At 41.6% G+C, this 9,713-nt stretch overlaps 1 pseudogene across 1 annotated transcript; it reads left to right on the top strand.

Annotated features, from left to right (window-relative positions):
- Positions 1–272: 272 nt before the first annotated feature.
- LOC311101480 (E3 ubiquitin-protein ligase RNF169-like) lies at positions 273–9,368 on the top strand (annotated as a pseudogene). The gene is made up of 6 exons (XR_014615750.1): positions 273–666; positions 1,372–1,439; positions 1,723–1,812; positions 1,941–2,035; positions 2,240–2,342; positions 8,133–9,368. The product of XR_014615750.1 is annotated as an E3 ubiquitin-protein ligase RNF169-like (transcript).
- The last annotated feature ends 345 nt before the right edge of the window (positions 9,369–9,713 follow it).

The following is a 9,713-nucleotide window of genomic DNA, read 5'->3' as shown; positions in this document are numbered from 1 at the left end:
TGCTTCTTTCCCCTCTTCTTGTAATAATTGCTCAACAAATCCGTGATCGCGGTAGGGGGAATTTCTTTTTGGGGGTGCCATTTTTTTAGTTTGAGCACATGCTCCCCAAAAGGTCTTTGCATGACTCAATGAACTAAGTAGACCTGACCGAGCTGCTATCGCACTGGTGTCTCTGGAACCACCCCCTTAAGCAGACCAGAACTGACCATTGTTTTCAATGGTAAACGGCCTGAGTAACGTATCTCCATGTATCCACCATCTTTGGTAGGGAGAGACCAATGAAAATGGCGGCGACAGGTTCCGCCAGATCTACTAGTGGATTGGGTCACAAATGCAAAACCAGGCCCGCCGATATGCTGAAAACTCGGACACCTTCACAGCTGCTGACCCTGGAGGAGGCAAGGTGTCCGGTTTGTTCGGAGATTTTATTAGAGCCCGTAACTATGCCATGTAGCCACTCGGTGTGTCTGCACTGTTTCAAGCGGACAGTGGAATTTACCAGTTTGTGCTGTCCCCTCTGCCGGCTGCGAGTATCCAGCTGGGCCCGTAAACAGTCCCGGGAGAAAAGCCTAGTTAACATCGAACTCTGGGAAATGGTTAGAAAGAGTTATCCACAACGATGCAAGAGGAGAATGGAGCAGAGAGACTGTGAGACTGGTGGAGAAGGTATGCTTTTTTGACAACAACAGTTATTACAATTCCGTTTTAGTCTATGCTGTTTGGTGTTGTATTGGGTTAGGGTGCATACATTTGTTTATGTCGTAAGGATTTTGTCCAGTCTACTTAATTTGTTTCCAATTATAGGTTATGATCACGAACACAAAGTAGGAAAGCATATTGGCCTATCATTTTCATTCGCGGCAAACATTGTAACTGACAGCGGTGCTGTCATTCCGTGTTGGTAACACAACTGCAGTGCATACAGTTTCATGTTGAAAGTCTTGTTCTAGTTTAAAATAGTGTGCTATTTTGTTGTTACAACGATATCATTAGGAATTAGAAGGGTTTCTGTTACATTGTAACAAATGCTATTCAACTCGGCGCTATGCGTTCTCCCGTCTTTGATGGTCATTCTATTGAACCAATAGGCTCTTGCACAAGGCAGGAGAACCAGACCAGTCAGTTTTGATATACCAGACTTGTCTAGGCATAGAAAGTTTCGCTGTGACTTGCCCAGACTTGTGGAGCTTTTTGTGGGAGGAGCTACTCTATTGACACAATCTGTACTGTCTGGGGTGTCTTTAAATGTAATATGTTATAGAATTGTGTGTATACCTGTTCTATACAGTGGTTCCCAAACCTTTTTGACCCAGCTCTTGAATTCAGAATCTTTTTGAGTGATTTTTATAATTTACATATTTTTTTCTCCAGAGATTTTCCGCACGCCTGCTCAGGTATCAGGAGAGATCCGACTGGAGTATGGAAAGCAAAAAGTAAAGGTAATATTGTAATATGGGTTATTATAACAATTGTTGATTATTTATATACAATAGTAGAGTTTTGTGTCCCATAGTGCATCCTTTTAAACATTGTACAATACCCCTAAACCCCTCAAAAGGAGATAACTATGTGTTTGAGACTTGGATTAGAGAAAATACAAATATATTGATATAATTTTATTCCTATCACAAATTCCATTGTTGTAGATGGGCACACAACACATTGATTTTAAACAACCATGGGTTCAGTTACTATCAGTAAGAAGTGATTTTTCTTTTTCAGGTACCAATGAATGAAGAGAAAGAAGAGGGGAGGAGGAAAGTCCTCCACCACAGAGAGGGATGTGGAACTCTCAAGCGCTTTCAAGATCCTGTACGTTTGTTTATCTTGTAACCCTCTTATGAATAGATTGTTGAATAGATTGTTGCTCAGAATGGTATGCCAACATATTGATGAATAAGTGTAAACATGATGCTGAGAAATGCAACCCTCTCTTCCAGTTCTATGGGTTGCTGTCAGACTCGGAGAATGAAGAACCCATTGGGAAGAGAACCAGAAATGTTTCTGCGTTTGTTAGAAGAACAAAGATATCAGCGTTTGTTTATTTTTTACATTGAGGGCTGCTTGTAACTGTGCAATAATGTTCTCATATAACAGTAATGAACAATCATGTTGCAAAATTTTTTTTTTGTTAATGCTGCAGTGTTGATTATTTGCAAAGCCATTGAACAATTGATGTTACATTGAATGTTTTTAGCGATTTTAATTCAGTTATTTACTCAGTCCCCTTTTCCATCAGAGGTCTACAGACCAATGTGGTGCAGAGAAGCCAGAGCTGTACTGATACAGAGGAGGGAAGGCGAAAAATAAGGTTGTCTACTCATCTTCCTGGACTGGACAAGGTATGAAGCTGTGCTTTTAAAGGAAGGTTTTAATCCCTAAAATGGTCAGAGCTGTTTGAAGTGCTTTAAGGTCCCAAACAGTCATTCTGATTCCCATGTAAAGTAGCCATTTGAGTGACTAAAATACTGTAGACCCCTTACTATATTTGGGGGATAGAAATGCTAAACATTTTAGATATTTTTTTTTTTCTCTCATGGCTAATTTCCCTTTCATGGCTAACTACCAGGAAGTTTGAAAAGAGGCTGAGTGGGCGGGGAGCTTATATTCATGAGCTCGCCTTGAGACTGACAGCTCTTTGAAACACCTATGTCAAGAAACTTGGATGCAGTGAGCAGTGTTGCAGTCAAATCTTCTCAAACAAATTTGGGTGTTACACAAAGGAACTCAAACAACATTGAAATTGGCATGTCTCTTGTGATGCGGTTCACAGCCGCACTAACGGATGTGTTGACATGACAACTGCGTCATAGTTTTGAACGACCCCCCCCTTTTGTTCCATGCTGGCTGAAGACCTAGCTAGCCAGTAACTAGCTAACACCAGACACAGATGAAAGGGGAGACATACAGTGCATTCGGAAAGTATTCAGACCCCTTTACTTTTTCCACATTTTGTTACGTTACAGCCTTATCTCTAAAATTGATTAGATAAATAAAAATTCCTCATCAATCTACACACAATACCCCATAATGACAAAGCTAAAACAGTTTTTTAGATTTTTTTCCACATTTTATTACAAATAAAAAACAGATACCTTATTTACATAAGTATTCAGACCCTTTGCTATGAGACTCGAAATTGAGCTCAGGTGCATTCTGTTTCCGTTGATCATCCTTGAGATGTTTCTACAACTTGATTGGAGTCCACATGTGTAAATTCAATTGTTTGGACATGATTTAGAAAGGCACCCACCTGTCTATATAAGGTCCCACAGTTGGCAGTGCATGTCAGAGCAAAAACCATGCCATGAGGTCAAAGGAATTGTCCGTAAAGCTCAGAGACAGGATTGTGTCGAGGCACAGATCTGGGGAAGAGTACCAAAACATTTCTGCAGCATTGAAGGTCCCCAAGAACACAGTGGCCTCCAACATTCTTAAATGGAAGAAGTTTGGAACCACCAAGACCCTTCCTAGAGCTGGTCGCCCGGTCAAACTGAGCACTTGGGGGAGAAGGGCCTTGGTCAGGGAGGTGACCAAGAACCCAATGGTCACTTTGACAGAGCTCCAGAGTTCCTCTTTGGAGATGGGAGAACCTTCCAGAAGGACAACCATCTCTGCAGCACTCCACCAATCAGGCCTTTATGGTAGAATGGCCAGACGGAAGCCACTCCTCAGTAAAAGGCACATGACAGCCCGCTTGGAGTTTGCCAAAGGGCACCTGAAGGACTCTCAGACCATGAGAAACAAGATTGAACTCTTTGGCCTGAATGCCAAGCGTCACAGGAGGAAACCTGGCACCATCCCTACGGTGAAGGATGGGGGGATGTTTTTCAGCGGCAGGGACTGGGAGACTAGTTAGGATCAAGGGAAAGATGAACGGAGCAAAGTACAGAGAGATCCTTGATGAAAACCTGCTCCAGAGCTCAAGACCTCAGACTGGGGCAAAGGTTCACCTTCCAACAGGACAACGACCCTAAGCACACAGCCAAGACAACGCAGGAGTGGCTTTGGGACAAGTCTCTGAATGTCCTTGAGTGGCCCAGCCAGAGCCCGGACTTGAACCCGATCGAACATCTCTGGAGAGACCTGAAAATAGCTGTGCAGCGACGCTCCCCATCCAACCTGATGGAGCTTGAGAGGATCTGCAGAGAAGAACGGGAAAAACTCCCCAAATACAGGTGGGCCAAGCTTGTAGCGTCATACTCAAGAAGATTCGAAGCTGTAATCGCTGCAAAAGGTGCTTCAGCAAAATACTGAGTAAAGGGTCTGAATACTTATGTAAATGTAATATTTCAGTTTTTTATTTTTAATACATTTGCTAAAATTTCTAAACCTGTTTTTGCTTTGTCATTATGGGGTATTGTGTGTAGATTGATGAGGGGAAAAAAAAGCAATTTCATCCATTTTAGAATGAGGCTGTAACAACAGGTGGAAAAAGTCAAGGGGTCTGAATACTTTCCGAATGCACTGTATAGGTATCTTTGCCGTAGATTAGTAGTAAGTCGCTCTGGATAAGAGCGTCTGCTAAATGACTAAAATTAAACAATAAAAAAATGAATAGCATAAACTTTTAATAATATTTGCAGACACCCTACAGTCAAATGTTGGCACCAGTAGAGTAGCTATCTACCTACAGTGCCTTCAGAATGTATTCACACCCCTCAACTTTTTACACATTTTGTTGTGTTACAGCCTGAATTTAAAATGGATTAAATTGAGTTTTTGTGTCACTGGCCTACACACAATACCCCATAATCTCGAAGTGGAAATATATAATTTTAAAATGTTTACAAATTAATTACAAATTGAAAGCTGAAATGTCTTGAGTCAATAAGTATTAAACCCCTTTGTTATGGCAAGCCTAAATAAGTTCAGTAAACATTTGCTTAACAAGTCACATAAGTTGCAATGGACTCTGTGCAATAATAGTGTTGAACATGAGTTTTGAATGATTACCCCATCTCTGTACCTCACACATACAATTATCTGTAAGGTCCCTCAGTCGATCAGTGAATTTCAAATACAGATTCAACCACAAAGACCAAGGAGGTTTTCCAATGCCTCACAAAAAGGGCTCCTATTGGTAGATTGGTAAAAAATAAAAGCAGACAATGAATATCCCTTTGAGCATGGTGAAGTTATTAATTATACTTTGGATGGTGTATTAACACCCAGTCACTACAAAGATACAGGCGTCCTTCCTAACTCAGTTGCCGTAGAGGAAGGAAACCGATCAGTGATTGACTTTAAAACAATTAGAGTTTAATGGCTGTGATAAGAGAGAACTGAGAATGGATCAAAAACATTGTTACTCCACAATACTAATCTAAATGACAGAGTGAAAAGAAGGAAGTCTGTGCAGAAATTTCCAAAACATGCATCCTGTTTGCAATAAGGCATAACATTTTAAAAAATGTGGCAAAGAAATGAACTTTATGTCCTGAATACAAAGCGTTATGTTTGGGGCAAATCCAAAACAACACATCACTGAGTGCCACTCTTCATATTTTCAAGCATGGTGGTGGCTGCATCATGTTATGGGTATGCTTGTCATCGGCAAGGACTAGGGAGTTTTTTTTTGGATAAAAAGAAACAGAATAGAGCTAAGCACAGACAAAATCCTAGACGAAAACCTGGTTGAGTCTGCTTTCCAACAGACACTGGGAGACAAATTCACCTTTCAGCAGGACAATAACCTAAAATACAAGGCCAAATATACACTGGAGTTGCTTACCAAGACAACATTAAATGTTCCTGAGGGGATTAGTTACATTTTTTACTTAAATTGGCTTGAAAATCTATGGCAAGACTTGAAAATGGCTGTCTAGCAGTGATCAACTACCAACTTGACAGATTTTAACTGTTCACCGGGAGCTTCATGAAATGGGTTTCCATGGCCTAGCAGCTGCACACAAGCCAAAGATCACCATGCGCAATGCCACACGTCGGCTGGAGTGGTGTAAAGCTCGCTGCCATTGGACTCTGGAGCAGTGGAAACCCGTTCTATGGAGGGATGAATCACCCTTCACCCTCTGGCAGTCCGACGGACAAATCTGGGTTTGTCGGATGGCAGGAGAAAGCTACATGCCCCAGTGCATAGTGCCAACTTTAAAGTTTGGTGGAGGAGGAATAATGGTCTGGGGCTGTTTTACATAGTTTGGGCTAGGCCCCTTAGTTCCAGTGAAGGGAAATCTTAACGGTACAGCATACAACGACATTCTAGATGATTCTGTGCTTCCAAATTTGTGGCAACAGTTTGGGGAAGGCCCTTTCCTGTTTCAGCATGACAATGCATCCATGCACAAAGCGAGGTCCATACAGAAATGGTTTGTCGAGATCGGTGTGGAAGATCTTGACTGGCCTGCACAGAGCCCTGACCTCAACCCCATCGAACACCTTTGGGATGAATTGGAACACCAACTGTGAGCCAGGTCTAATCGCCCAACATCAGTGCCCGACCTCACTACTGCTCTTGTGGCTGAATGGAAGCAAGTCCCTGCAGCAATGTTCCAACATCTAGTGGAAAGCCTTCCCAGAAGAGTGGAGGCTGTTATAGCAGCAAAGGGGGGACCAACTCCAGGTTAATGCCCATGATTTTGGAATGAGATGTTTGACGAGCAGGTGTCAACATACTTTTGGTCATGTATTTCATTTTCAATACATTTGCAAAAATGTCTAAAAACATGTTTTCACTTTGTTATTTTGGGGTATTGTGTGTAGATGGGTGAGAAAAAATATCTATTAAATTTTGAATTCGGGCTGTAACACAACAAAATGTGGAATAAGTCCAGGGGTATGAATACTTTCTGAAGGCACTGTATACAAACCACGCCCCTCTGCAAACACGCCTTCTCAGCTGTTGGTTACAAGGCGGTACTTATTTAAATTAGGTAAGAGAATTAGGTACCATTGGTGCATTAAAATGAGAGTTAGGTTGATGTCCAATGTTCCCTCTAAGCTGCGCCTGTGCAAGGCGGCGCACCACCTCCAGGACTGCCGGGCAGAAGAAATGCCAGGCCGCGCAGAGGCGCAAGAGATTGAACTTAACTGAGTTCACCGCATTAGTTTGCACTATATAGAATTTTTTTCTGTGATCGAATCAACATTATATCAGTCCCTTGTCTTTTAATCACCTGCAAGTGAATTAATGTGCTTTTCAGATCAGTTCAGATCAGAGCCATGCGTGTGAACATTTGTTGATATTCTTTGCTAGTTAGCGAGTTATTAGCCTAGTTATAGATAAGTATAGGTCAGCAATGGAGAGTTACTGCTTCCTACAAGAGTACAAAACCTGTAGGCTACATTTCAAGCTGTCTTTGAAAGCGAGTCAGGTAAAAAGCTTATGTCTTAATTAAAGGGACAGTGTTGTATTTTGAGACAGGCTTGAATATGCAAATAAGCCAATATGCAGAGGTGTAGCCTACATTGTCTAATTCTCTGTATGGTAATAATAATGTATTTTATTTTGTAAAGTGGTTTCTTGCATCATACAACACAATACAATGCAATTTACAGTCACCTATTTGGCCCATGGTGTTACAGACTAAGTAAAAAGTCATTAATGTCAAGCCTTTCATAATGTAAAAACGTTTTTTAAAGTGTCATGCAATGTAGGCCTGAATTGAACACCACATACTGTATAGGCTACTGTAGGTTATATCATAGAAATAAAAGCTATTTCCATGTGAAAATGTTATGGAATTTGCTCCATTGGTTTTGTTTGGTAGGTCTACATCATGCTCAAATAGCATATTGGCTACTGTCTAAAACTGTAAGGTTGTACAGCCTTAGTGTTCACTGTAAACAGGAGCGGGAGGTTGCCAAAATTCTCACAACATTCCAGTTTACGCTCACAAGACCTAAAATTTGAGGGAACATTGGTGATGTCACCCTATCCCTTTAATAATCACCCCTCCTGAATCTAAGTATTTGACATGGGGGAGGGGACAAGTAACTTTAAGATCAAACTTGATCAATGTAGAAGCAACTGTCATTTTTCATGCTTTGGTCATCATACTTTGATCTGGTTTCATCCAAAAATCATCACATTCCAAGAAAAATATGATTTTGACTGTTCGTGACCTTTAAAACATTGCTCTTATTGTTTTTGTTGGTTTGTTGTCTCTGTACAGGCAAGTATTGCTCACAGCTACAATGCAGGAATCCTTCTGTCCTCTGAGAACAGCCGATCTCTTTCGGCACCCATCATTGTCCAAGACAAGAGGCATAGCTGGCGAGGTGTCATCATGGCATCATCAACACCTTTTATGGTCCCCCAGTCGAAACAGGAGAGGTCCATTAGCCCTGAGAGCAATGACAGTATCTCTGAGGAGCTGAATCACTTCAAGCCAATAGTGTGCTCGCCGTGCACCCCACCAAAGCGACTACCTGACGGCCGAGTGATGGAACCCACAATTGTGAAGTCCACCCCCCGGAACTTATTCCGCAGCCTGCAGAGGCTCACCAGCTATGAAGCCAGCCCTACAATCCTCCAGAAATGGAAGCAGATCGAGGTGGACCGTCAGTCTGTCAAAGTGACCTCGAAGGGCACCTTGACCAGCCCCATGAACGAGGACCTTGTCTTCAAACCAAGCCCCATAGAGGAGAAGCACGGCAAGCCCTGTAGCTGCGCTCCAGCAGCAAATAAGGGAAAAGAACACTTGGGTATGTGTGCCAAGACTGATTCCTCTGGGCAAGAGAATGAAAGAACTTGCATACATAATAAACGAAGACTGATATTTGACCAGGCCATTGGAGAGACCACCTTCCATCAAAAACAATTCACAAAGTTTCATACTCCATTTGTAGCTTTAACCAGTGAGGAGACTGTAAAAGAATGTGGGGTTTCTTCTGAGTCTGTGGTGGTACCTGAATCACATTGTGGACCAACTTCAATTCATCAAAATCTGACATTAGTCCCACATGATATGAATGCCAGTGTAAGGAGTTGCAAACTTAAATCAAAGGACTCACAGGATCAGAGGAAAGAGTTGGACAATAGAAACTGTGCCCAGAACCGACCTACCTCAAGGAGGGGCAAGAAGAGGAGCCAGAAGACCAAACACCTGGAGGAGACAGAGTCTGGACTCAAGAGGCCAATATCACAGAGGCAAGATGGTTTCAATATAGAGTGTGCACAGACTGACCTGTACATTCAACAGGTACAGCAAGAGAGAGAGGACAGAGAGCTAGCGTTGAATCTTCAAAGACAGTTTGACAGGGAACAGCAACAAATAGACAAGCAAAAGACCAGTCCTGACAAGTACTTTCTCCGGTCCTGCATGTCCAGTGAAAACATAATCAAATCCAATCCACGCAGATCAGGAAGAATTTCCAAAAATAATTAGCACTTTAATTGCAATTATTGAATGGTTATTCTTGTGCTTTTTTAAATAATTCAGTCAGCCAACTTCTTGCATACAATAACTATACTGCATTTGTTGCCCAGGTTCAAAATGCATTGCTTTTAAAGATTAACTAAGCCCTAGGTAGCCTATCTCATAAATTGTTAATGTTCATTTTGACGAATTCCTATTAGATTTAGTTTCTACAAACATGATTTTGCTGAAACGTCAGGTACTATCATTATTTATTTTCTTCTCGTTTGCAATTACTCATGAACATTTTTAAATACACTACGTCATATATTTCTGCAGTTAATGCACTGTGAGAGAAAGCAAATAATTATTCACAGTATGAAGTTGTGTTGAGAT

The sequence above is a fragment of the Coregonus lavaretus genome (genome assembly GCF_964263955.1).
Source record: "Coregonus lavaretus genome assembly, chromosome: 26".
NCBI classification, from domain to species: domain Eukaryota; kingdom Metazoa; phylum Chordata; class Actinopteri; order Salmoniformes; family Salmonidae; genus Coregonus; species Coregonus lavaretus.
The sequence above is the reverse complement of the archived record's forward strand: the minus strand, read 5'-3'. Positions and strand labels throughout refer to the sequence as shown.